This window comes from Chiloscyllium punctatum, unplaced genomic scaffold, assembly GCF_047496795.1.
Source record: "Chiloscyllium punctatum isolate Juve2018m unplaced genomic scaffold, sChiPun1.3 scaffold_191, whole genome shotgun sequence".
Taxonomy (NCBI): Eukaryota; Metazoa; Chordata; class Chondrichthyes; order Orectolobiformes; family Hemiscylliidae; genus Chiloscyllium; species Chiloscyllium punctatum.
This window is the reverse complement of record NW_027309925.1, coordinates 215,698-242,036: the sequence shown is the minus strand read 5'-3', so window position 1 is coordinate 242,036 and position 26,339 is coordinate 215,698. Positions and strand designations below refer to the sequence as shown.

Here is a 26,339-nt window from a genome sequence, read left to right as displayed (position 1 = left end):
GTCCACATTGATGCCCTGGGGCTGAAGTGTTCCGAGGCGGAAGATGAGGCGTTCCTCCTCCAGGCGTCTGGTGGTGAGGGAGCGGCGGTGAAGGAGGCCCATGACCTCCATGTCCTCGGCAGAGTGGGTGGGGGAGTTGAAATGTTGGGCCACGGGGCGGTTTGGTTGATTGGTGCGGGTGTCTCGGAGATGTTCCCTAAAGCACTCTGCTCGGAGGAAAAATAAACCGAACTCTCAGGCAGTTCATCAATTGAACATTAAGTAGAAATTAAACTTAATAAAAGACATAGCAATAATGAGATGAATTACAACATTGTATTGTATAATAAAGGTAATCTGAAGAACTGAAGGGTAATAGCAAGTGGCATTTGCTTCATTTTACTGAAGAAAAATCGAACTTTTTTTTCATCTTGCTTGGACTAGAAAATAAGGATAAGTACATGTGAGGTGTTCAAATGTACAATACTGATGTGCTAAATGCTTATTGAATCTCTTCTGCAGAATTAAGTTCACAGAATAAACAATGTTTGGGCATTCATGATCTGATTGGCATTAAAATCCTGTTGTCCACCATATGCATAATAATTGGATGTAGCAAGGTATTTTGATTTTAAAATCAAATGAATTTCATTTCTTAGATATATTAAATTTTGAAAACTACTAAGTCCTCAAACTTAAAATTTAGAGACAATGCAATATGATACATCCTTTTATTAATAACCTGCAGATAAAAGATTGCAGATTGTGAGATTATTAGAATGAATCACAGACAGAAGCAGATCCAAAACTGGATTTAAAAACAATGCAAACTCCGCTTAGTTATATTCTAATCACCATTCTAAGCTGCTCTGATGCATCTCTGTTCAAGATGAACTCACACCTCCAACAGTAATTATTGGTGAAATGGCATTAGATATCTCATAATTTATCAGGTTGTGATTACTTTGATTCTCCTAGGAGAGAGACACTAGTAGAGCTCCACAAGTTCCTTTCGTTATCTTCCCACCAAGGAAGGGTGGGATTATAATCGATTGGGATTACTCAAATGCAAACGAACCAGTGTTCATTCCGATAACTGGGCTGGTAATTAATTAGACTGTTTCTGTGTAATCGACTGAGAATGAAATGGCAATTCACAATAATGATGGAACTAATCACATATGCTCTTACTTAAAAATTAAGATTATGATAATTGAGAGAAAGATAAATAGACACATCATGCACTTATTGTAAATTCATAAAAAAATACAACTGCTGTATATGTTTAAAGTGTTTTTTTTCTTATAATAGAAAGATCATTAGAACATTTAGCAGTAGGACACAATCTGAAGAAAATGTTAATCACAGTGACTATTCAGCTGCAGAGAACTTCCCCTCCTTCCACAAACGTATAACTTCCAACAATTCCATATTCACTCTGATTGATAAAGGAAAGAGCAAACAGCTGTAAAATCCTTTTTTCTTGTTTACACAAAATGTCACAAATTTGAAATTTATTTTAGCTTTAAAATATTTAAATCTTACTGTGAACAGAAATACAATAAATCTTGGCGTTGAAGAACAATATAATCAAACCAAATTAAAATACACATTGATATTCACAATAATTGGGGGAGTGAACACTGCAATTTATTTCCACCAGTTGATGTACTGAGCCATAATACCAACTTCATACTCCATTTGGATAGGCAATGGTTAGATATTAGCAATAACAAAATTATTATTATACTGTCAGTGAACTGAATATTAATGAGAAATCTCACATTGCTATTTGAATGAGCAATGTGTCGAAATAAACAGTAATTATTGGTGAAATGCCATTAGATATCTCATAATTGATCAGGTTGTGATTACGTTTCTTGTAGAAATGAGTAGCATTCAAATATTTCCAATGAGCATTGGGTGGAAAAGCAATGCTTTTTGGTGTAGACCTGAACGGTTTTTTTTAATTGCAGTATCGGCACTAAGAAATAATGGATTAAACTGATGTGCGAATCTCACCTTACTGAATATTTCCAAGCTTTCTAACATGTTTCTAGTTCAATCTTCAGTATAAAAAGGGTAATTTTGGCTCAGCACATCTGTAACTGTAAACATTTCAATACATCACCAAAGTTATTAATCTGACAATTCAGAACAAATATAAAAAAAATACCTCTGTAAATGTCATTGACTATATCTTTTGATTATAGTTAAGTTCATTCTCTACTTACTTTATTCGTATTTCTGACACCAGTGATTAATATTGATTAGATTAAATGTCATATGAGTGAGACATTAGTTTTCTCTCAATGATCTGTGCAGCACAGGAATAGGTCATTTGGCCCATAACGTTGTGCTGAACATAATGCAAAAGACACTCACCGCTTCGGCCTACCCTTGGTCCATATCCTTCCAAATTATCTAAATGAACAGTAAAGAGCCTTAACGCATCTGCCTCTCCCACCATCGCTGGAAGTTCATTCCAGACACCTACCCCCACTCCCGTGTAAAAAAACAAATTGCCCCTTGAACTGTCTCCCCTAACCTTAAACGCAAGTCACATAGTTTTGACGTTTCAACTCTGGGAAAAACATTCAGAGTGTCAAACCTATCTATGTATCTCATGATTGCATAGACTTACATAAAGTCTTCCCCCAGCCTCTGCCACTCCACAAAAAGGTAGAATGAGTTTTTCTCGCCTCTCCAAATCCAGACAGCATCCGGGTAACTGCTCTCTGTACCTTCTCCAAAGCCTCCATACCCGTCTTGTAATGTGGCAAACAGATATGAATACAATCGTTTAAGTATGCCTTAACCAAAGTCTTATAACATGACTTTGGTTACAACATGACTTCCTGACTCTTGTAACCAGTTCCGTGACCAATAAAGACAAGCATGCCATTTGCCTTCCTTACCACCCTATCTACTTGCACGGTCATTTTCAGGGAGCCATGGTCTTGAACGCCAAGATCACTTTGAACAACAAAGCTGTTCAGGGTCCTGCCATTATGTACTTTTCCTTAGTATTAGATCTACCAAAGTGAAACACCTCACACTTATATGGATTAAACTTCACCTTTAATTTCTCTGCCCATATCTGCAATTTATCTTTTATCCTGCAGTATTCCTTGACAACCTTCTACATTATCCACAACTCCACTGAACTTTGTAATGCCTGCAAACCTATTAACTCACTCAATTCGATTTTAATCCATGTCACTTATATCCATTTTTATCACAAACAGAAAAGTTTCAGTTCAGATCCCTTTGGAAAAAAAGACAGAAAATGAAAGAAATGCAGAATTCTTGAATAAATGCGGTTTTTCAATGACAGAACAATGCTGATGAATAATCTCTGAAGGTCTATTTTTGTTTTTAAATTAACCCAATATTTTAATTCTCAGTTTTCTGATCTTAATGAATACCGAGTAAAAAAAAAAGCTTTGAAAATATTGAATCATTTTAAGTGTTGAGTTCTAACATTAATTGTTAGTTTATTGTCATTTCAATTACCACACCATAATGTATTTTAATCTTAGTAATGAGCATCAGGCGATTCACATTTCAGTTTAATCCATTATTTCTGATTGCAAGTATCATAATGAAATATTAACTTTCTTTTCAGGTCAACAGACCTGCAATCCACCAATGGTTTCTCATCCAAAATTCATAATAACTATCTCGTTTTCTTTCATTTGAATTCTCATATTAATGGAAGGAATATTAATCAGCCTTATCAATTAAGAAGTGGCTAACTATTTTTCACATAAATATTTCAGTTCTTTCCAACATATTGCACAATTACATTGCAATAAGGGTTTTCTCATCATTCTTAAATTTGCTATCAGCCATTTTAAAACTAATTATTGCAATTAACAATCCGGTAATCATTGTTGAAATCTAATATCTCCAACTTTAGATGAGGAATTACGGCTCAGTACATCAACTGATGCAAAACGTATTGCACTCTACAATCTCTTAATCTTACCAAAAATAGTTTGAAGTGTGGAAGCTTAGTTGGATTGAACTGACTGTGAGCAAAAATGCATTCTGAAGATGGGTCACTGGACCCAAAGCATTAACTCTGATTTCTCTTCACAAATGCTGCCAGATCTGCTGAACTATTTTCCAGCAATTTCTGATTTTGTTTCTGATTTCCAGTAGCCACCGTTTTTTGCATTCTTGTCCTGATTGTTTTTCATTTCAATGCCAACATTTCTGTTTTCTGATTATTACAATAAGAACTAACTGTTTTCATGCTAAATATCATTTCAATTTCATGTATTTCTTCCGTACGCAAAACAGAATTAACAAATGTTTGTTCTCGCAAGGTTTGTGACGGTTTATACCTCAGGTTGAGGTTTAGGGTGTAGGTTTGCTCGCTGAGCTGTAGGTTTGATATCCAGACGTTTCATTACCTGCCTAGGTAACATCATCAGTGGCAACCTCCAAGTGAAGCGAAGCTGTTGTCTCCTGCTTTCTATTTATATCTTTCTCCTTGGTGGGATTGCTGGGTTTTGTGGTGATGTCATTTCGTGTTCGTTTTCTGCGGGGTTGACAGATGGCATCTAGATCTCTGTGCTTGTTTATGGCGTTGTGGTTGGTGTGTCAGGCCTCTAGGAATTCTCTGGCATGTCTTTGTTTAGCCTATCCCAGGATAGATGTGTTGTCCCAGTTGAAATGTGTTTTTTTTACACGGATGAAAAAAAAACACCATTTCGACTGGATCAACACATCTATCCTGGGATAGGCTAAGCAAAGACATGCCAGAGATTTCCTAGAGGCCTGGCACTCCAACCACAACGCCATAAGCACACACATGGATCTAGATGCCATCGATCAACCACGCAGAAAACGAACAGGAAATGAAATCACCACAAACCCCAGGAACCCCATCCAGGAGAAAGATATAAATAGAAAGCAGGAGACAACAGCTTCGCTTCACTTGGAGGTCGCCACTGATGATGTTACCTAGCCAGGTAATGAAACGTCTGGATATCAAACCTAAAAATCAGCGAGCAAACCTACACCCGAAATGTTTGTTCTATTACAGTAAAACTTGAATTCTTAGAAATCACAATTTTGTGAAAATGAGGGAAGTTGTCTTTCGCTGAGTAGTCACATTGAATGACTAATTCTTTATTTCCAATTCATATGCATTACAAAGCAGTTTAATTTTAATTTCTGTATATGAATAATTGTTTCAAACATATCGAATTATTTGACTATCGTGACATTTTTATTTCATTGAGATCAATGTCGCTTCGGTCCATCAGTATTAGAAATTACTAATTATTTTAATTGGTCCATTACACACTGAACTGTCTAATACAATCCTAGTCCAATTATCACAATAAATATCTGAGCAGTTTCCCATTGAGTAACCATAGTAAGTATATGATTATAGTCCTGCCCATCCTGCATGGGAACATTATTGAGCGCTCTGGTAATGTCTGTACTAATACACCAGGAGGCATGGGTTGAATTCCCACCTTCAACAGAGATGTGTCAAAGCACCTCTGTGAGTTGGTTAGAACATATCTAGGTGTCTATTGAATTGTTTTTCAATCCAACATTTCCTCAACTTGTATCTGTTGTTCATTGCTATGACCACAATATCTGCACTTTATTGGCTTTAGGTCACTGATTAAAATATAAAGGGGATTATGCTGCTTCTAAATACCTATCAACTTTGCAGTATTAAAGATTCTACAGTGTAAATAATATTTAAATTGAGAGGGGAAAGATCGAAGAGGGATCTGACGGGCAATTTTATTCGTACAATATGTTTGGCACATATGGGATGAGCTGTGAGAGGAAGAGGCAGCGGCTGGTACAATTACAACATGTAAACGACTTTTGGACAGTTACATGGATAGAAAACATCCAGAGGGGTATGGAACAAACACAGGAAAATGGGACGAGTTTAGTTTAGGAAACCTGGCCAGCATGCCAAGTTGGGCTGAATGGGCTGTTTCTGTGCTGTGCCAATCTACCATTCTACAATTCAAAGTTGACTGTGATTGTTTTGTGTCCAGAAATAAAGTGGAATGAATTTTAATTTTGTCATGTAAAATAGTTCACTCTTATTGTGATTAAAAACACAATGAATATGAACATTGAAGTGAAATATTATTAAATCAATTCAACTATGTTTCCATGGTTAAAGCAGAAATTGATCTTTACAATGATTGTGAGATTGTACACTGCAATATCTTCACAACAGTTCTTGTACTGAGCCATTATTGCACATTTATACCCCTTACTGAACTGAACAATTATTAGAAATTAGAATTTTGAAAATCTATCTACGCACTTAGAAGAAGGAGCAATTTAATTTTGCAATGTGACTGTGCAATGTGTAGACATGAACAAGAATTATTGCAGTGAAATGTAATTGCAGTTCCCTGAATTTCTACGGCTGAGATTAATGCGATCATTCAAATCAGTAAAAGTCAGATAGTTTCAAAATATGTTGGATGCAAAATCACTGGTTCCATTGTGGGATAGTTGACCTGAAAACAACAATATTGTTACAGTGGATTAAATTAAACAATACATTAAATTAAAATGTGGATCACGTTAGAAACACAAACAAATTATTCTGCAATTATTATAAGGCTAATGAATTCAAAATAAATGCTGTAATCCGAACAAATAAATCAATTCAATATTTTAAAAACACTTTGCTCTGATGTTGATCAGACGTTCATTATGCTCAGTAAACTGAAAACTGAAATATAGTCGCGAGATTGATGGACTGGGAACAATAAATGAGCCATTCAGTTATTATTGAAAATAATTTATTTTTGATGAAAAATGCAGACAATACAATTCAAAAGTTATTGTGTTTGTTGAACTAAACAAGTGATGTAGGTAACTTCATTTCTCGCAAAAAATACAGTAATGCATTTCATTCAATTCAATTAATTGTAGAAACATGTATTTTTAATTTATGTGATTTTATCCTGATCAATGTTGAAACATTAGTACCTGAATTTGGAAGAAAATTATTGGTAAAGAAAGTGAATATCTGAGTGACCACAAGATACAGTCAATGACATTTGATAGAAAATCAATTTGCATGATTTTGTGATTATTGAACATTAATAAGTAATGTTGTAATAAACATTAAAACAAAATCAACAGTTCCAAAGCAGCTGTTTGTTGTAACAAATTGAACATAAAAACACTTCTGCAGGGCACATGATCTGAAAAAGCAAAAAATCTCTTGACGTGATATTTCAGCTAAAAGATACTTTCCTTTTTTTAAAAAAAAAGGGGTACAACTTTCAAGAATTCAAAAGTTATTGTGTTTGTTGACCTGAACAAGAGATGTAGGTAACTTCATTTCTCACAAAAGAAAGTGGAATGGGAACTTTAAAAATTTTTTTAGCAAGAAACACAATGTAGCTTTTAGTGTAATCATTTAAATTAAAATGCATGTTCGTATGGAATTGAAATATAATCAAAGCAAATGAAACAGGATTAAAATAAACATCAACACGAATTCCATTATTGAACTAAAAATCAACTAGCATTGCACTATTACAATAAAAATCAGCATTTGCTATGATTGCAAAACTGTACAGTGCAATGTGTTTACACAAGTCAATGTATGGAAACATGATACTACACTTTGGGATGAATGTACTGGATTGAACTATTATTAAATATTGGATATAAGCAACAATTAGTCTGAAAAACAGTTAATGTCAAACATTAAATTGGTGAGAAATCTGATTTTACTGTGCAACTGTGTAAAGTGTAGACATGAACAGTAATTATTAGGGTAGAATAGCAATCTGACATGACTTAAGGTTTCATATTAATTCCATGATTACTTTGTGTTTTCACATCAAGAAGAGATAACATATTTACTATGAATGCTTGGTTGTTTCATTGGTTGGTTTGTGGATGTTTTAACCTGGATAGAATGACTACATTTTTCATTGTAAGAAATAACATATTAAACTAAAATGGGAATCTCACGATGCTTGTCACAAAGATTTAACTGAATTACCGTCTGGTTAATGGAGTGACAATGAATTTACAATTAATTTTAGTACTCTGGCAAATTAAATGATTCGATATTTTAAAATTATTTTGCTCTAATGTTGATTAGACTTTTTATTGAGATCAGAGACTTGAAGATTAAATTGCTTTTTTGGTAGATTGACAAAAAACATATTAGACATTCAGTGATTATTAATTATCATTGTTTTGTCATTCATAATTCTCAGTTATTCAAGAATTTCTTGCTTTACATTTCTTCCCAAAAAGAATAATTTCATGGAATTTTTCATATCATCAATATTTACAAATTTGAGTCAGAGTTGGGAAGAGAATAAATAGATAAGGAATGTGGGTATCACAGCAAAAAATAGGCAACAGTATTTGTCGCACAATTATTTTCAAAATTTCTCTGAAAAAATGTATAATCGGTTATGCGCAAATGCTTGCAGCTACAAATACAGTGAGCCATAATTACACTTTTGCTGTGATGAATAGTCGAGAAACCTATCACAAACATTAGTAATATTCAGGAATTTCTTCATCTCAATAAATGTCAGTATTAGCTTGCTCATCTATTAATGATGAAGGGTGATTATTGGTCAGAGAAAGATGTGTGTAAATTATAAGAAGGTGCCTATTGCATATCTTTGGATGGGGTGTTATGGTGATGTTTGTTGTGGTTATTCATCCTGGGAAAAATAAGATTATTACAAAGAGATATTCAGTGAATAGTGATTAGGTGACCTTGAAGACCATCGTTTGGTTTTATGTGCAGTGATTAAGAGTAATTTGATTTCAGTAGCATTGGGCTATTTTGCATGATTTGGCAAATGATTAATAATCTTGTGACAAAATTTTGAGGATGATCATGAGCTGTATTCGATCCATCCAGTGGGTTGGTACAAACATCCTTCACTGTTTTCCTTCCCATGAGAGGCGTGCTATGCTCAGGAACTGGCTGGAAGCCAAGATGCCAGAAAATCTGGTTCAACCTCTCGAATACACAACTCTCAGGCTGGTTGTCACTGGATCCCCGGAACTTTTGTGACCTCTTTTCTGGAGCTGAATGATGCTGGCTCTGTTTGATTTCATTTGAGCAGGTTTCTTTTCGATCAGATTTCTGTGGCTGTCGGTGAATTTCAAACATTCAATTTCGGGCCACAGGTCACTTGACCTCAGTCAATAATTAAAATAGAGTTCACTTATTGTGACAGCGATGTGATAATTAACGGTGGCGTTTAACAAATGAAATGATTAAACATTTTCCAGCAGTTTACACAGACATTAATTAGATATTCATTAAGATATGTAAACTGAGAAGTATAATCTAGTTGCAGGATTACTGAATTGTAAGAAAGATTTAGTTACTGTGTTTTCTAGAAGGAATTGTTTAATCATTCAAATAGGTCAGCTCTTCCTGAATTCTACGTACCTTTATTTGTAGCGAACACTCATCTAGGACTCATTTGATTTGTCTTTTAAACTGTGTTTCAAGATTTCAACGGGACATTGACATTGATCTGAGCTGAGAAGTAGGAGATTGAGTTCAACCTGGAAAAGTGTGAAGAGATTCATTTTAGAATTTTGAATTTGAATGCAGACTATTGAATGAAATGTAGGATTTTTGGCAGTGTGGAGGAACAGAGGGATCTTGGAGTCCATGTCCATAGATCCCTCATAGAGGAGGTTTACCAGGATCCTGCCTGAAGTAGAGGGCACGTCTTCTGATGAAAGGTTGAAGGAGCTAGGGCTTTTCTCATTGGAGCAAAGAAGGATGAGAGGCAACTTGACAGACAGGCTTAGATAGAGTGATGAGAGGCTTAGATCGAGTGAACAACCAGAGACTCTTTTTCCCAGGTGGAAATGACTATCATAAGAGGGCATAATTTCAAGGTGAATGGAGGCATGCTTAGTGGAGATGTCAGAGGAAGGTTCCTATTACAGAGTGATGAGTGTGCGGAATGTACTCCTAGCAGTGGTAGTAGAGTCAGATACAGTAAGTGTATCTAAGTAACTCATGGCTACGTACATGAATGATAGCAAAATGAAGGGAATATAGGTTAGTTTGATCTTAGAAGAGGATAAAAGGTTAGCACATGGACCAAATGTCCTGTACTGTGTTGTACTGTTCGATGTTCTATGTACTGAACTGAACAGTTATTACATATTAGCAACAAATAGATTTTCAAAGCTCTATTAGCGAACATTAGAATAATGATAAATCTCACCTTGCTATTTGACTGAGCTATGTGTGGACATAAACAGGAATTATTGCAGGGAAAAGTAATTAAGGTTTTCAAAATTAATAAATTTGAAGTTACCGAGGTCATTCAAATGGCGGCCTTTGTGGGGAGCCGCAGAAAATGGGGGAGATACTAAATGAGTATTTTGCATCAGTATTTAATGTGGAAAAGGATATGGAAGGGATATAGACTGTCGGGAAATAGATGGTGATATCTTGCACAATGTCCAGATTACAGAGAAGGAAACCCTGGATGTCTTGAAATGGGTAAAGGTGGATAAATCCCCAGGACCTGATCAGGTATACCCGAGAACTCTGCGGGAAACGAGAGAAGTGATTGTTGGGCCTCTTGCTGAGATATTTGTATCATCGATAGTCACAGGTGAGGCGCCGGAAGACTGGACTTTGGCTAATGTGGTGCCAACGTTAGGGCAAGAAGGGCAGTAAGGACAAGCCAGGGAACAATAGACCAGTGAGCCTGACCTCGGTGGTGGGCAAGTTGTTGGAGCAAATCCTGAGAGACCAGACGTACATGTGTTTGGAAAGCCAAGCACTGATTATGGATAGTCATCATGGCTTTGTGCGTGGGAAATCATATCTCACAAACTTGCTTGAGTTTTTTGAGGAAGTAACAAAGAGGTTTGATTTTGGCAGAGCAGTAGATGCGATTTATATGGACTTCAGTAAGGCGTTCTTCCCATAGGAAACTAATTAGTAAGGTTAGATCTCACGGAATATGGGGAGAACTAGCCATTTGGATACAGAACTGGCTCAAAGGTAGAAGACAGAGGGTGGTGGTGGAGGGTTGTTTTTCAGACTGGATGTCTGTGACCAGTGGAGTGCCACAAGGATCGGTGATGGTTCCTCTACATTTTGACATTTATATAAATGACTTGGATGCGAGCATAAGAGGTATAGTTAGTAAGTTTGCAGATGACACCAAAATTGGAGGTGCACTGGAGAGCCAAGAGGGCTACCTCACATTACAACAGGATCTGGACCAGATGGACCAATGGGCTGAGAAGTAGCAGATGGAGTTTAATTCAGTTAAATGCGAGGTGCAGCATTTTGGGAAAACAAATCTTAGCAGGACTTATACACTTAGTGGTAAGGTCCTTGGGAGTGTTGCTGAACAAAGAGACCTTGGAGTGCAGGTTCATAGCTCCTTGAAAGTGAAGTCGCAGGTATTCCCATCATCAATGATGGAAGAGCTGAACACATCAGTGCAAAAGATAAGGCTGAAGCTTTCTGGGAGCTAAATATCCAAGAATGCACATCCAAATGAAAAGGCAGGCAGGTGGGCAGAGAGGCTGGGGTTAGTGAACAGTAAGAAATGGAATTAAGTCAAGAGCAATAAATGACATTGGCTCAGATGATGTAGAATCTGTGTGGGTTGAGATGAGGAACCGCAAAGGTTAAAAAAAACATAATGGGAGTTATCTGTAGAGCTCCAAACAATAGTCAGGATTTGGGCATAAGTTACATGAGGAGATAGGAAAAGCATGTAAGGAAGGTAAGGTTACAGTGATCGGGGGGATTTCAATATGCAGGGGGACTGGGAAAATCAGGATGATAGTGGATTGCAAGAAAATGAATTTGTGGAATCTCTGCAACATGGCTTTTTGAAGAAGGTTGCAGTGGAGCCCACTAGGGAACAGGCAATTCTGGATTTAGTGTTGTGCAATGAGGCAGACTTGATAAGGGAGGTTAACGTGAATGAACACTGAGGAGGCAGGGACCATAATATGATAGAATTTACACGGCAGTTTGAGAGGGAGAAGATGGAATCAGATGTAACTGTATTCCAGCTGAATAAAGGCAGCTACAGAGACATGAGGGAGAAGCTGGAGTGAATTGACTGAGAGAGGAGTCAAGCAGGAAAGAGAGTGGAACAGTGATGGCTAGGGATTCTGGGAGTGTCCGGGTGACACAGTAAAAATTCATCCCGAGGAAAAAGCAGCATGGATCAGGGAGGGTGAGGCAACCATGGCTGACTCGGGAAGTCAGGGAAAGCATACAAGCAACATATCACATGGCAAAGGGCAGTGGGATGTCAGTGAAATGGGAAGCCAAAAAAGAACAATGGAGAACAATGAAGAAAAAACATAAGGAGAAAGAAGATTAAGCATGAGAGAAAGCGAGTGTGTAATATTAAAAACATGATTGCCGGAGTTTCTTTAGTTACATAAAGTTCAAAAGAGAGGCGAAAATGGACATTGTGCTGCTGGAAATTGAGGCTGGAAGAATAGTAATGGGGAACAAAGAAATGGATAAGGAACTGAATAAGTACTTTGCATCAGTCTCCATGGTGGAAGACACAAATAATATCCCAAAATTTCAGGGACAGTCGGGGTGGCGGGGGTGGGGGTGGGGCGGGTGGCGGTGGAACAGAGATGAGTGTGGAATATAAATCACGAACAGATCAGGCTTGGTCTTATTGAATGGTGGAGCAGGCTCGAGGGGTCGAATGGTCACCTCCTTCTTCTTTCTCACATGATCCCAGGATTGACAGCTTTGATTAAAATTCATTCACTAGATGTAGGTGCCACTGGCTAGGGCAAAATGTATTACCCAGAGAGCATTTAAGAGTCACCAAGGAGAAAATGCTAAAAAATTGAAAAATTTGAAAATAGATCTATTACCTGGACAGATGGACCACGCCCCAGAAGGTGATAGCTGAAGGGATAGTGGAGGCTTTAATTGTGAGCTTTCCAGTATCACTGGAGTCAGGGACTGTCCCAGAGGACAGGAACATTGCTAATATAACCCCCAACCACAAGAAGGGAGTAAGGAAAAAGAAGGGAAATAACTGGGTATTAATCCTGGCCTCAGTCATTGGTAAATTGTTGGTACTATTTTGTCAGTAATATTTAACGAACTGGTTATTTCAATTATAATGCAATCTCTACAAAAAGACCAAATATTTTTTTGACGACAACAAATTTTCAAACAACTTCTCTCAATCTATCTCTCCTTCCTTTTCATTAGACAAAGTAGGGAGGCATGGAAACACGACAGTGATGTAAGCTATATGTAATACAGTGAGACAGGAAAGCTAGTATGGCTCATGTTGATTCTTGAAACCCACACAGTGAAGCAACACATTCACTGCATAATAAAGATTAGACAACATTTCAACCCCACTCATACCGGCATGACAGAAATAAAATGTGGGTTGGTTGGACAGGCTGGTTTTGTTTCAGTTGGAGTGAGGGGTGACATGACTGAAGTATATAAGATCCTGCATGGTTTGATAAGGTGGATGTGGAAAGGATATTTCCTCTTGTGGGTCATTCCTGAACTAGAGGGAACTGCTTTAAAATTGGCTTCACCCTTTCAGGACATAGATAATGAAATTTGTTTCCTCTCAGAAGGCTGTGCAACTTTGGAACTCTGCCCCAGAAGGTGGATTCACTGAGTATTTTTAAGACACCGGTTGATAGATTCGTGTTAAGGGGCATTGGGGCAAGATGGAATAAAAATCACAAACAGATCAGGCTTGGTCTTCTTGAATGGTGGAGCAGGCTCAAGGGGCATAATGGTCACCTTCTGCTTCTTTCTCACATGATCCCAGACTGAGAGCTTTGTTTAAAATTCATTCACTGGATGTAGGCGCCACTGGCTAGGGCAACATTTATTACCCAGAGAGCAGTTAAGAGTTAACAATATTGCTGTGGGTCAGGAGTCACATGTAGGCCAGACCAGGTAAGGATGGCAGATTCCTTCCCTAAAGGACATCAGTGACACAGATGGGTTTTTCCTGACAATCAATAATAGTTTCATGGTCATCAACAGACCCATAATTTTAGATGATTATTAAATTCAAGGTCCACATTTGCTGTAATGCGATTTGAATCAGGGTCCCCAGAATATTCGCTGGGTCTCTGGATTAACAGTTCAGCAATGATAACACGAGGCTGTTACCGAGCTACAAAGGGACAGTTTTACGGGTGGAAACCAAAACCTTGATCAAACTGGATTAAATAAAGGAGTGCTGATAGAATGGAGGAGAGTTGAAGGGATTGGGGGAAGAGAATTACCAAGTTTAGGTTCAAAGCAGCTGAAACTAAAGCCACCAACAGGGAGGAGATGAAAACAAGAAACTCTCATGCAGCTGGAATTGGATAAGTGCAGCTACCTCAGGGAGGTGTGGAACTACACTGGGAGGACAGGGTGAAGGCATGGGTAGGTTTAAAAGCAGTGAACCAAATTTTGAAATCATATTTCTGAACATAATGTCGATGAGGTTAAAATGGAGGGAGATGTCTTACGTGACTTGCTAGAAGGACACAGACAGTAGAATCTGAGGTGATCATGAGGATGTGGAGGTGAAGGTGGGAGACAAGCTGGGACTGTATTGGAGTAGTCACTGTGAGAGGAAACAAATGCTGGATGGAGGGTTTCAGCAGCTGATGGACTGACACTGAGGTGAGCCATCAGAAACTGAGCAAGTGACCACCATCTAATAGGACAGAGAAACTGATCCATCAGCCTGAAACTGACTGACCACGTGGCTGTCAGTGACTCCAACACAAGTGAATGGAAACATTGCTCAGAGCCTGTTTCTGTAACATTCAACACAACCAGGAAATGGAAAGTGAATAATTAGCTGAAAACAAGGCGACTGCTCTGTTAGAGTCAAAATCATTCAATGTTCAGTTATTGAATATTACTGACTCTCAGAATATTCTAACCTGCAGAATCACAGTAAAAGGGGAAAGTAAACAACATTCTTGGCAAAGACAGAATGAACCAACTACTTGTATAAAACTAGCTCAAAACAAAGGTGCTGAATCCTCCACAAACTGACAAACACAGGTATATGACAAACACACCATCAGTTTGTAGATAGACAATGAAATTCTTCAGAAAAACACTTCCCTGCTTATGGTGTGTGGTAGAAATCATTCTCAGTGAGAACTGCCACTTATTTCCTTTGAAAAGAGTCTCTGTTTCCCTTCAGAAAAGCAGGTGTGTCGCGCACTTACAGACTGACTTACAGACAAAGGAAACCTGATCTGAGACTCGCAAGTTAATTAAGCTATTAGTGACAGTCCATTGCACACAACAAGAGCTTACACCACAACAGATTCTAGGGAAACCAACAATGAAATGAAAAAGGTGAATTAGTCTTAATAATCATGCAGCCTCTCTCGATTAAATAATTCTAGTCAACTTCCAAACATTTTAAAACTATTAATACCAATGCATACATATTTATTTCCTTTCCTAAGTTTCCTCCAAAAAATATATCTGACTATTCTCTTCAAAATATATTTTAAATGGTCAATTCATAATCACAATTCATTTCCAATTATTCTTAGAGCAAAACAACTTGCAAACTAAAATAGTTTTCATGTCAATAATGACACTGGAAACTTTGTTATGTAGTTTAACCATATTTCCAAATATTGTTTTGGTTCATTATTGCAGTGAAGCTAAAATTAAAGTCTATTTATTTTCTCTGATATCCTTCCATTACTTTATTCCCTAATAACAATGCCCACGGTGTAATGGGTGACAAGCATTAAAATAAAATTGAATTTTCAATGCAAGAACTGGTACAAATAATCACATATTATTCAGTTCATTCATTGTCGTTGATTATCAGAGTTATATTCATTGTATGATCATGTTAAATTCACTTAAATAATCACAGTACAATTCTCACCTCTATAGATATGTCAAAGTGAATGTCAAATTATTAATATTCCAAGTCAAACCAAATTTACATTTTGCTCTGTTTTATTCCAGGAATGACAGGATGTGTTACATTATTATGGGAAACAGGAACAAGTGAAGGTGGTGGCTCTCAGACGTGAGGCCTTAAAGCCAAAGGGCCAGGTGGTAGTTACAGTGGGGGAGGTACCTAGTGCCCCGCTCTCCTCAGAAGGCAGTGAGGATGGTGACACTGACTGGAACGGGTTAGATGGTGAAGCAGCCACGTATGGACAGAGGGACGACAATGGGTGGGATGACCCACCGCCCTATAAGACCCAGAAGGCCCTGTCTATGGCTCCACTGTGCATCAAAGCTCAAACTTGGACAGACAGTAGGGAGCAACAAGGGGAACTGACAGAAACGAAACCTGAACCGTTTATCCAGCTGAACGACAGATGTTGGTGAATGAACACCCAGCCTGACAAAGAATTGGTAATAATGGGCCTTATTGGGACAATATGGATGAATTAGTAGAGGTACACAGTCTCACCGAAAATGATGTACGGACCCTCCCTCGGCCCAAGATGCCCTGACGTGTACAGCAGAATCTGTCCCTGCAATAAGAGGGTGAGGGTGAGAGTCGGTTCCCCCAATGCACAGCCGATCAGTGGCTCCAGGCATTTACAGATATTACAGGGACACACTGGGGACGGGACAGGCTGAATGGGCTAAAATAACTTTGGTGACTCAGAGACAAAAGGGTGATATCGAGGATCATACAGAAAGGAAGCCTGATGTATGTAAGGACCACGGGGGATTACCAAACCCCAACCTGTGATGATGAAATCGGTTTGATGTATTTAAAAGATGACATGGGACCCTATTTAACTGTAATTATAAACATGGGACTCTCAGTGGGAGATAATTCTAACCACATTCTGAATTGGGCCATGAGAGCTGAGGCAAACACAGAAACACAGGGGAATAGCTGCAGTACAGGGAGGGTAACCAGACCCACAATGTTACAAGGGAAGCAGGAAAGGGCACATAGACAAGGAATGAAGGCAGAGAGAGGGAGATAGGTGTTCATATTGTGAGTGGCCTGTGTTCACGTAGGTATATGCATAGCCCATGAATATTCATTGATGCGCTGTTAAGGGGCCAACACTTTCATGATTCTAACACCGGAGCACCTTTGCCTTTTATGCCTCACCCTACAACTCAAATCCTCCAACCCGAACAACATCCTTGTAAGTCTTTTTTGAAACCTTTCAAGTTTCACAGCACCCTTCTGATAGGAGGCAGGCCGGAATTGCACACAATATTCCAAAAGTGGCCTAACGAATGTCCTGTACAGCAACATGACCTCCCACATCCTATATTCAATGCTCAAACCAATAAAGGAAAATATACTGAACACCTTCTTCATCACCCTATCTGCCTGCAACTTGACTTGAAAGGACTATGATCCTGCAGTCCAAGCTCTCTTTGTTGCGCAAACGTCTTCAGGGCCTTGCCATTCAGTGTACAAGTCCTGCCCTGATTTGCTTTTCCAAAATGCAGCACATCACATTTACCTAAATTAAACCCCATCTGATCAATATCTTATTGTAATCTGAGGTAACCTTCTTCATTATCCACACCCCTCCAATTTTGTATGACCTGTAAACTCATTTACGATACCAAATTATTTAAATGAATGACGAAAAAAATCCAGAAATAAACATCCATTTCTCTGAGTTTGAACGTGCTCTGTGTAAATCCTGCCCAATGACTCTGTACCAGAGAAAGGCTGCACATGCGCCTGGCTGCACCTTGCCCCCTACAAAACTGGTGGCTCCACATGTGTACAGAGAATTCTTGCCCCGAATAAAGATGGCGGCGCGCACTCATGCCTGCAGCCACACTGAGGCAATTCCCCGTTTACTGTAAACACGAGACTGGGACGTTCAAATTTGTGTTTTCCGACGTGCACATTTTGTTTGTAAAATCTCACCGCTCATACAGAATCGCTCTCACCTCCTGCTGTTCCACAGACAGCCTTGATGATTTTTGTGGGTACCTATTATCTGCCTGGTTACTCGTTTGTCCTTAGTGTATTTGTACAATCACTCTGGATTCTCCTTAAGCCTATTTCCTAAAGCTATCTCATGTCCCCTTTTTGCCCTCCTGGTTTACCTCGAGTATACTCCTACTGCCCCTATTCTCCTCGAGGGATTCACACAAACACAGCTCTCTGTACCTGCCATATGCCTCCTTCATTTTCTTGACCAGGCCCACAATATCTTTCGTCAGGCAGCATTCTTTACACCTACCAGCCTTGACCTTAACAGGAACATACTGTCTGTGTACTCTCATTGTCGCAGGCCTATGGAGGCAATGGCAGATGAGGAGACAGAAGCAATCATTCTCAGTAAAGAGGAAATGTTGGGAAAGGTAACAGCCTAAAGGTAGATGGGTATCCAGGCTCTGATGGAGTGCATCCCTGGGACTAAAGGAGATGGTGGGGGAGGGGGGGGAGTAACAAATAGACCTCGTGATAATTTACTACCATTTGTTGGATTCTGGGATGGTTTTGACAGACTGGAAGCTGCAAATGTGGTGTTACTATTTTTCAAAAAGGACCCGTTAGCTTAACTTCTGTAGTGGGGAAAATGCTTGAATCTCTCAAGGAAGTAGTGGTGAGATATCTGGGTAGAAATTGTCTCATTGAGCAGACACAGCATGGATTCATGAAAGGCAGGTCACGTTTAACGCATTTAATGGAATTATTTGAGGATACGACGAGTACGTTGGACAAGGTGGACTCTGGATGTGGTGTACATGGATTTCCAGAAGGTATCCGATACGTTGCCAACAAAAGGCTGCTGAATAAGGTAAAAATGCATGGCATTGTGGGTAATGTAATATCATTGATACTGGATCGGTTAACCAACAAAAAATAAAGAATGGGAATAAACGGGTGTTTGGATTAATGTTGGCACGACAACTGTTTGCAATTTACACAAATGTTTTGGAGTTGAGGACCAAGTGTACGGTGTCAGAGTTCATATTTGATACAAAGATGAGGTAGAGCAATGTCTGCAGAGGCCTCTGTCAGTCTGCACAGGTTAAGTGAGTGGGTAAGGGTCTGGCAGATGGAGTTCAGTGTTGGGATATGTGAGGTCATCCATTTTGGTCGGACTAACAGCAAACTGATGATGAAATGGTGAAAACGTGCAGCATGCTGCTGTGCAGAGGGAGCTGGGTGTCCTTGTGCATGAATCACAGGAAGTTGGTTTGCAGGTGCAGCAGGTAATTATGGCAGTGAAGGGAATATTGTCCTTCATTGCTAGAGGGATGGTTATGATGCAGCTGTACAGGGTGCTGGAGAGGCCACACCTGGAGTACTGTGTACAGGTTTGGTCCCCTTGCATTAGCAAGGATGTACTGGCACTGGAGGGAGTACAGAGGAGGTTCACTAATTTGAGTTGGGAGTTGAGGGTTGGTGTATGTGGAGAGATTGAGAAAACTGGTTCTATAATCATTGTAATTTAGAAGAATGGGAGGTTGGAGAGGAAACAATAAAATTATGAAGGGAGTAGATAAGACAGAAGCAGGGAGGCTATTTCCACTGCGGGCGGGTCAAACTACAGAGCATTACCTCAAAATAAGGGGGAGTAGATTTAGGACTGAGTTCAGGAGGAGCTTCTTCAGCTAAAGGGTTGTGCATCTGTGGAATTCCCTGCCGAGTGCATCATTTGACGTTGTCAACTTGAATGCCTTTCAGGCAAAATATAGATTTGTGAACAGGAAAGGAATTAAGGGTTATGGTGAGAGAGCAGGAATGTGGAGCTGAGGCCATGAAAAGATCAGCCCTGACCTTATTGAATGGTAGAGCAGGCTTAAGGGGCCAGATGAAAGTTCTTGCCTTGTGCCATCAAAATTGGCCTTTGTCCAATTCAGAACCTTAACGTTTAGATCTGGTATATTATTTTCTGTAACTATTTTAAAACTAGTCGAATCATCAGAGACTCCCAACAGTGTGGAAGCAGGTCATTCAGCCCATCACATTGATCTTGACCTGGAGAGCCTCCTAACCTTCCCCTGTAACATTGCATTTCCCAGGGCCAGCCAACCTACACATCCCTGAACACTATGGACAATTCAGCCTGGATAATCCACCAAACCTGTACATCCCTGAACACTGTGGGCAATTCAACCTGGACAATCCACCCAACCTGCACATCCCTGAACACTGTAGGCAATTCAGCCCGGACAATCCACCCAACCTGCACATCTTTGGACTGTGGGAGGAAACCAGAGCACCCGGACGAAATCCTTGCAGAAAATCCCAATAAGGTGATTATCCCTTTCTTATTTCCCAGTTCCACCTAAATAACTTCACTGGGCGTACTCCCAGGAATATCTTCCCTAAGCAAAAACATAATGCCATCACAAATCAAAAATGCCACTCCCTCTCTTGTCCCCTTTCTAGTCTCCCTATAGCATCTATACCCTGGAACATTAAGCTGCCAGTCCTATCCATCCCTGAGTGGTGCCTCTGTAATTGCTATAATATCCCAGTGCCATGTTCAAAACCATACCCTGAGCTCATCTGCCTTCCCTGTCAGGACTCTTGCATTGAAGTAAATGCAGTGCAACTGCTCAGTCCGACTTCATTCAGCCCATCATATTAATACTGACCCTTGCCTGCCTTGACTATTTGACTTCTGAGCTCTACCAGCCTCAGACATACCACTTTTCTCAGCATCTTCTTGGGTTTACACCCACTCCCTCACTGTTTTAATGCCTCCCGAGTATCACCAGCAAGTCTCCCTGCCTAGATATTAGACACCTTCCAATTCAGGTACAAACCATTCTTCTTATGCAGGTCAACTCTACTCCAGAGGAGATTACAACGATCCAAAAAACGTGAATCCTTTTCCCCTGCACCAGCTCCTTAGCCACTCATTGAGCACCTCCTCCTCCTCCTCTGTAATATGAACATTTTTCAAGATGTCACCATTTATTTCCCCACATTCTATATCTCCCATGTACTTTTTCACAGTAAACACTAATGCAAAATACTTGTTTCCTATCTCGCCCATCGCCTGCAGCTCCACTCAATGGCTGCCTTGCTGATCTTTGAGGGTCTCTATTTTCTCCCTAGTTGGCCTTTTGTTCCTCATGTATTTACAAAAGCCCTTTGGATTATCCTTAACCCTATTCGCCAAAGCTATCTCACGTCCCATAAGACCATAAGACATAGGAGTGGAAGTAAGGCCATTCGGCCCATCGAGTCCACTCCGCCATTCAATCATGGCTGATGCGCATTTCAGCTCCACTTGCCAGCGTTCTCCCCGTAGCCCTTAATTCCTCTAGACAACAAGAACCTATCAATCTCGGCCTTGAAGACATTTAGCGTCCCGGCTTCCACTGCACTCCGTGGCAATGAATTCCACAGGCCCACCACTCTCTGGCTGAAGAAATGTCTCCGCATTTCCGTTCTGAAATGACCCCCTCTAATTCTAAGGCTGTGTCCACGGGTCCTAGTCTCCTCGCCTAACAGAAACAATTTTCTAGCATCCACCTTTTCAAAGCCATGTATTATTTTGTACGTCTCTATTAGATCTCCCCTTAATCTTCTAAACTCCAACGAATACAATCCCAGTATCCTCAGCCGTTCCTCATATGCTAGACCTGTCATTCCAGGGATCATCCGTGTGAATCTCCGCTGGACACGTTCCAGTGCCAGTATGTCCTTCCTGAGGTGTGGGGACCAAAACTGGACACAGTACTCCAAATGGGGCCTAACCAGAGCTTTATAAAGTCTTAGTAGTACATCTCTTAGTAGTCCCCTTTTTTGCCTCCTGATTCCCCTCTTAATTATACTCCTACTGCCTTTATACTCAAAAATTTTTTGGATTGGAATAAATGCAAAATATAACATCCTGACAAAATAATCGAGGGTAGGACTGACACTCAATAAAAGTAGGGTCTTGAGTAGTGATATGGGAACAAAGCGACCGAGGGCTTCAGGTCTTTGAAGTGTGTGTTACATGCAGACAGGCTGGTGAAGAAGGTGCTTAGCAAACTTACCTTCATTGTTCAGACCTCTGAGTCCAGGAGTTGGGACGTTATGTTGAGCATGTACAGGACATTGGGGAGGCCTCTTCTGGAATACTCTGTCCAGTTCTGGTTGTGCTGTTATAGGAAGGATATTATTAAAGTGGAGCAGGTTCAGAAGAGATTTACCAGGATGTTTCCATGAATGGAGGGATTGTGTTCGAAGGAGAGGCTGGATAGCCGGGGGTGGGGGGGGAATTCAAAACTCAGGTGCATTCATTTTGAGAAGAAATTAGAAAGATTTGGGAAAAGACATTAGGGTTTTAAAAAAAAATTATACGTGTGAAATGAACTTCCAGAGGAAGTGGTAGCTGTGAATACAATCACAATATTTAAAAGACTTTCACATAAGTACATAAATAGGAAATATTTGGATGGATGAGGACTAAGCGGAGGCAGGTACAATTAGTTCAGTTTGGAATTATGGTTGGCATGGACTGGTTGGACCACAGGGCCTGTTTCCTTGCTGGATAACATTATGACTCTAATCCTCACTAACTCTAAATTCCTCCATCCTCAACTCTCCCGATCACTGTCACTTCATCCAGCCTCACAACTCTTCCTTATTTATATAATTCCTCACCAGCCACAGAACGCTCCCTATCTCATGTCCTCCAGTTTCTCAGATCTCTGCGATATGTGCCTTTCTTTAGTTCCAGCCTTGAGGATGCCCTCATTCACTCCGATTGGTTGGAGGACAAACTGGTACAACCTGGTCCTCCAGTACTGCTCTCTGTCCCCTATTGACCTGCGCTGACATCAATCATTCGGGGCCCATTGTGAGGTGAGTGGTGGGATCCTCCCTCTCTCTGCCCTGGGATGAGCTTCAATATTCACAGTCAATGGGGCAGTATCACAGAGCACAGGGGCTGGGGCTATTCAGCCCATCTGGGATGTACCCTCTCCCTCTGGAGATGCTGCAAATCTGTCCCAATTCTCTTCCCATTTGCCCATAGACCCCCAAATCTTCCCTTAAAAAGTAAAATTCCAAATCTGTTTATGAATAACTGCTGAGTCTGTGTCCAGCTGCCATTCAGACTGTTCCAGATACTCAGAACTTACTGAATAAAAAAAGTTCACATATTCACATTATTTGCCAATTACCTGAAAATAGTTACTAAAATTGTGACATTGTTAACAATTCCCCTCTCTCTGCAGATTAGATATCCTAGAAACAAATTTGCACCTGGTCAAAATCATTGCTTAACCTTCTCAGCTCAAAGGACAATTATCTGTGCTTCTGCTAGCTCTCCACAAAAGAGGAACACATCTTATTTTCATTTATTAGTGTCATAGAGATGTACAGCACAGAAACAGACCTTTGGTCCAATTGGTCCATGACAACGAGGAATCCTCAACAAATGGAGCCCCATTTGCCAGCTATTGGTCCGTATTATTGGAAACTCTTCCTATTCATGTACCCAATCGGATGCCTTTCAAATGTTGTAATTGTATCAGCCTCCACTACTTAATCTGGCAGCTCATTCCACACATACACCACACACAGCTTGAAAACTTTGCCCCTTGGATCCGTTTTTAATCTTTGCCCACTCAACGTAAACCAATGTGATCTTGTTTTGAACCCACCTAACTGGGGGGAAAAGACCCTGGCTGTTCACCTTATCCATGCCCTTCATGATTTTATAAATCTCCATGAAGTCACCTCTCAGTCTTTGACTCTCCAGGGAAATTAACCCTGGCCTATTCAGCCTCTCCCTGTAGCCCAAATCCTCCAACCCTAGCAAAGTCTTTGTAAATCTTGTCTGATCTCTTTCAAGATTCACAACATCCTTTCCAGAACAGGGAATTTCGAACTTAAAACATAATTCCTGAAATGGCTTAATCAATGTCCTGTTCAACCACAATTTGACGTCCCAGCTTCTGTACTCAATGCATTGACCAATAAATATAAGCATACCAAAGACCACCTTCACTAGTCTGCCTACCTGCGACTCTACTTTCAAGGAACAATGAACTTGCATTCCATGGTCTCTATGTTCAGCAACATTCCCACGGACTTTACCATTAAGTGTACAAGTCCTGCTCTGATTTGTCTTTCCAAAATCCAACAGCTTACATTTGTCTAAATTGAACCCAGTCTGCCATTCCTCACTCCAATGGCCCATCTGGTCAAGATACTGTTGCATTCTGAACTAACCTTCTTCATTGTCCACTACACCTCCAATTTTGGTGTCTTCTGTAAACCCACTGACCATATCTCATATATTCACATCCAAGTCATTTATTTAAGGACCCAATATCCATTCCAGCAGGACAATGCTGCTCACAGGCCTCCAGTCCACAAAGCAACCCTCCATCACCACCCTCTGCCTCCTACCTTCAAGCCAGTTTTGTATCCAAATGGCTAGTTCTCCCAACATTTCATGTTATCTAACCTTGCTAACCAGTCTGCTTTGTGGAACATGGTTCAGTGTCAATATAGACAGCGCCCAGAGTCTGCCTTCATCAATCACCTTTGTCACATCTTCAAAATAACTCAATCAAGTTAGAGAGAGGAAGAATTTCCCACACACTAAGCCATGTTAACTAGCCCTAATCAATCCTCGTCTTTCCAAATACATGTAAATCCTGTCCCTCAGAATCCCTTCCAACAACTTACCTACCACTGACGTTAGGTTGACTGTTCTCTTGTTCCCTGGCCTTTCCTTACCACCTTTTTTAAATAATGGCACCCATCTTCCAGCACCTCACCTGTCACAAACAATGATATAAATACCTCAGGGAGGGGCACTGCCAAAACCTTCCTAGCTTTCCACAAATTTCTGGGATACACCTGATCAGGTCCCAGGGATTTATCCACCTTGCTACTGTTTAAGACATCCAGTACTTCCTCCTCTGTAACATAGACACTTTTCAAGTTATCACTACTTATTTCTCCAAACTCTGTAGAATAGAAGAGCATAGTATTTCTCCCACATCCTGTTGTTCCATAGATGGCCTTATTGATCTTTAAGGGGTCCTATTGTCTGTCTGGTTATTATTTTATGCTTAAAGTATTTGTAGAATCTCTTTGGATTCTCCTTAAACTATGTCCTAGAGATATTTCAAGTCCCCTTTTTGCTCTCCTGATTACCCTCGAGTATATTCCTGTAAAAACGTGATCTTGTACTCCCAATACCTCCGCCTCTGCCATATCTGCTCCCAGAAGAAGCAATTCCACTCCAGGACATCCCAGAAAGGTTTCCTCTTTCAAGGACCGCGTTTCTCACCCACTTGATCAACAATGCACTCCAACGCATATCCTCCACTTCCTGTACCTCTGCCTTCCCCCCACACCTCCAACCACAATAAGAATATAATCCCCCGGTCCTCACCTGCCACCCACTAATCTCCATTAACCTTTGCTATGTCTGCTACCTACAGTCAGACCCCACCACCAGGGATATATCTCCTTCCCCAGCCCTTTCTATCTTCTGCAGAGACCATGGGATCTTTGGTGCTGATGTGCTGCCCCACGGATACTTCAGTCTCTCACCCTGCCAAATGGCCGAGTGAGATTATCATTAGATGGATAATCCAGACACCCAGATAACGTTCTGAGGCCCAGGGTTTGGATCCGGTCACGGCAGACAGTGGAATGTGAGTTCAATAAAAATTTGGAATTCAGAATCTATTAAAGACCACGAATCCATTGTTGATTATTGCGAAAAAAACCCTCATCAGATTCGCTAACATCCTTCAGGGAAGGAATCTGCCATCCTTACCTGGTCTGGCCTACATGTGACTCCAGACCCACAGCAATGTAGTTGACTCTTTACTGCCCTTTGAGCCCAGCCAGTGACACCCTCATCCTGTGAATGAATAACAAAGAAGGTCAAGTCTTGTACCCAACCATACTATTCTTACAGATAAGTGATCTCTTAGTAAATTTGCTTCTCAACTCCCTGCTGAGTATTGGGGAAGTTGGGGGGCGGTCAATAGTACCATCCCAATAAGGAGATCATCCCTTTCTTATTTCTCAGTTCTGCCTGGATGTACTCCCAGGAATACCCTCTTGAAGCCCAGCTGTAATGTTATCCCTTATCAAAAATACCTCTCCCCCTGCTCTGTTGCCCCCTTTCTATCTTTGCTATAGCATCTATACAGTGGAACATTAAGCTGCTGGCCCTATCCGTCATTAAGTTATGCCTCTGTAATTGCTATAATATTCCAGTGCGATGTTCAAAACCATACCCTGAGCTCCTCTGCCCCCTGCATTGAAACATATGCAGTATAACTGCTCATTCTGTGCCTTGCCCTTGTCTGCCTTGACTGTTTGACGTCTGAACTGTACCAGCGTCAGACTGAGCTCTTCCCTCACTCTCTCTCT

At 40.2% G+C, this 26,339-nt stretch overlaps 1 long non-coding RNA gene across 3 annotated transcripts in view; it reads right to left on the bottom strand.

Moving 5' to 3' along the window:
• Positions 1–6,736: 6,736 nt before the first annotated feature.
• Positions 6,737–26,339, bottom strand: part of LOC140471889 (uncharacterized) — a 33,054-nt gene continuing 13,451 nt past the window's right edge. For 2 of the 3 annotated variants that reach the window (XR_011957243.1, XR_011957244.1), the window contains exons 4-7: positions 25,735–25,821; positions 21,983–22,087; positions 9,431–9,549; positions 6,738–9,124 (exon numbers count right to left, since the gene is read on the bottom strand). This is a non-coding gene — a long non-coding RNA (uncharacterized lncRNA). Of the gene's footprint in view, positions 9,125–9,430; positions 9,550–16,451; positions 16,516–21,982; positions 22,088–25,734; positions 25,822–26,339 lie in introns of all 3 variants that reach the window. The other variant, XR_011957245.1, reaches the window with a different exon arrangement.